Below are 3,162 nucleotides of genomic sequence, written 5' to 3' on the forward strand. Positions count from 1 at the left end.
TTATCCCTAGCAACAAATGAGTCAACAACTGCTTGAAACACCTGCAATACCGACGCCCATCCCTCTCCATTTGCACCTTCTGGTATCATGACAACTCCTTTACGACGCCTCTCCCCATATTGTGCTATCATCAAATATCTACCTTGACGGTTCACACACCGTTGTGCCAAGAAAGCTCTTGAAGACTCGTTGAATTTAAAGACACAGTCCTCCAGTTCACTTCTCATCCTCAACCTGTCTACCATATTCACCATCCAAATAGCACCATACATTCCCATAAAGATTGAATCCGATAACTTCGAACCCCATTCTGTCAACTTAATAGTGCCAGAATCGTTAATAGATACTGCGAAGTCCTTCGCCTCCACTCTAAAACGATGATTGAATACCAAACTACGCACATCCGCCAATTTTTTCCCCTGATTGTGTACTAGCAATTCATCAAATGGAGGAACGGACAAGCCGATTGATCTCAGGGCAGCAGGTTGCTCCTGCAGGTTTCCCGGCGACGGCGCGTGGACCACACACGCCGGCAGACGCGCGCCGGAGCGGCGCGTGTGGGGGGCAGGACACCCTGCTAAGGCTGCCGGTGAGGCGCGTCTCCCGAACTGTGGTCGGATCTGGCGGAAACGGCTGGGCGGCGCTAGAGTTTCCCACAGTAAACTGCGCCTTTGTGTGAATGGCGTGGTTGGAGGGGCTGATTTGTGGCGTGAGGCCGGTAGTGTGGGGGTGTGGTGGCTGGGTTATTTTGGATTGTGAGGGGAGCTCCATTTCGCCTCTAAAACATGCAGTGGGAAAAATTTTTGATCATATAAATTTTCTTCTTGCTTTTCTGGAAGGAAGATATGAAGGCACCTTTATAATAGCTTGAAGCTAGAAAATGGAAAGTTTCCTTCAGCATCCACTATTCTCTAACTAAACATAGCTTCTGCATGAATGTTACCAACCGGCAACCTTTAGAGACCTTTACCAACCACTCCATTTTGGATATTAACTAAAGAATCATAACTTAACACATCATTAACTATAGTCCAAGAGAAATACATGAATAAATTATAATGAGCAGCCAAACAAGGCTATCGCTAACATCCATAAGTCTGAACGGAAGTGAATTCATGCACATATACCAAGGGGTACGTTCGTACCTGTCACAGTTTTCCCCCTTTTTTCTTACTTTTTATTCCTTCGGGTATTGTTTTCCTCCATTAAAACTAAATGTACATATCCACACAGTTGCACTCGGTGCCGCGTAAAGACAAAGTCATACAAATAAAAATCACAATATAACTATGAAAAAGAAACTCGCAATGATCAAAACTTTGTTTAACACATACCTAGAGTTCTGATGACTACACAGCACGTCTATTTCATCTGCAAAGATAACTGATGGCTTGACTGTTTGGCATGAGAAGATGCCTGAGCAAAAGCCGCACAAAGTTTCCCAATATCCTTAGCGTATGGTCTGTGAACAGAATGGATATTACAACATATAACCCACAAGTTTAAAAAAACAATGAATAAAACCACTACGATAACTTAGGAGGCAATTGGTCATCCATCAAAAAAATTGCATGGCTCCATTCATGTCCTCTATTGCATGTGGCAATTTAAAACCATGATTTAGAGCTGATAGCTACATATCTGGTTTCGCGTGACTATGAAAAGAGTTGTGGTGAGTTCAATCCTAATAACAGTCCTCATCTTAAATCACTACTGACAAAAAGTTTTGTGATTTACAAATTTACAGCACACTTATAAGATCTTACAAAATTGCACTAGTCAGTTTATCATTTGTTATCCTTATCTCAAATTGGATGCTGAATTTCAGTAAGACAAATATTCAGCTAATTCACTTGAAAATGCATTATTGGGGGAAAAAAACAGAGAGAGAGATAAACGGTGAACAAATAGAACATCAGTAAACCGTGTGCTTCACAATCATTTCCTTCCATTGCATTCAATGGTACATAAGAAAATAATTTAGAGAGAGAGAGAGAAGATGAAGTGCACTAAAATAGTTATTTAGCATTTTTTTCTAATCTGTTTCATTTCCCATGTGAAATTCAGGATTCAAATGGAGCCCAAAGATATAATAATACCAAATATTCCTATTTCAGACTAAGTGCAGCTTAAGTGTTTCCGATTATCTCAAACTTGTAGTCAATCAAAAAAAAGTATAAATAAAAAATAAAACTAAGTGAGAAATTAAATTACCCACACTTTCTTGAAAAACTGCTCGAACCAAGCTTGCCTACAATTAAAGAGGACAGCAAAATTTTTGAAGTGTAAAAATTGAACCAAAGTTCAATGAAATTATACATATATGTCTATAAATAAGTGTAATCGGAGGAAATGTAATACCTTTCCTGTGCCGGCAGGGCAGTAGAGCAGCAAATTACTAGGCCAGCGCTGAAAAGGAATACAGCAATACACTTTTCATTTATTGAATGATAAAATATTTCAAGAATATTAAAAGTAGTATGGTATGAACTGTGAAGTGAAATTGTACCTTGAGGATGAGTATTTGAGCCTCGCGAGAGAGTAGAAGATTGAAATTGATAAATTTTCGTAGAGATTTTAATGCCTTGGCATTGCCGGCGATGAGTTCCTCCGCTCTATGCTTGGCACGGCGCCTTGAACTCTACGGCCAGCCACTGCTGCACATCCGTTAATGACTTTGAAAAGTAAAAGAAGTTAATGGGTTGGAAACGAGAGATTAACAAGGACAATAAACATGAGTCAAACTTAAGCTAAAAAAAATTTAGCACCTGTTTGAGCCCCATTAATTTACATTACATTACATTTTATTTTTCTCTCTCCTATTTTCAATCACACAATTTTTCATAAAATAATATTACACGTAAATCGAAAATTTTCCTTCATTTTCAACCACTCATTTTTCAAAAAAATATTATTCCACACATTAATTTTTCATGTAATGGAGCCCAAACGGGGGCTTCGATTCATAACTTCTTCTTTTTTCTACTTTTAATCACATATTTAAAAAAAATCCATTTTCACTTAAAAAATATTCTAAACAAGTAACTAAGGATGTGTTTGATTACATTTATTTTCCATGAAAAATATCAATTTTCCACCCAAATTCTTACTTGGAGTGTTTGATTGCTATTTTTTTTCATGGAAAACATTTTCCAACTTTTG

The 3,162-nt window shown here is 38.1% G+C and overlaps 1 pseudogene; it reads right to left on the bottom strand.

Annotated features, from left to right (window-relative positions):
• The window catches only part of LOC111383124, a 10,035-nt pseudogene extending 7,458 nt beyond the window's left edge, over window positions 1-2,577 (bottom strand).
• Between the last annotated feature and the right edge of the window lie 585 nt (window positions 2,578-3,162).

Source organism: Olea europaea, unplaced genomic scaffold, assembly GCF_002742605.1.
Source record: "Olea europaea var. sylvestris unplaced genomic scaffold, O_europaea_v1 scaffold2618, whole genome shotgun sequence".
Lineage (NCBI taxonomy): Eukaryota > Viridiplantae > Streptophyta > Magnoliopsida > Lamiales > Oleaceae > Olea > Olea europaea.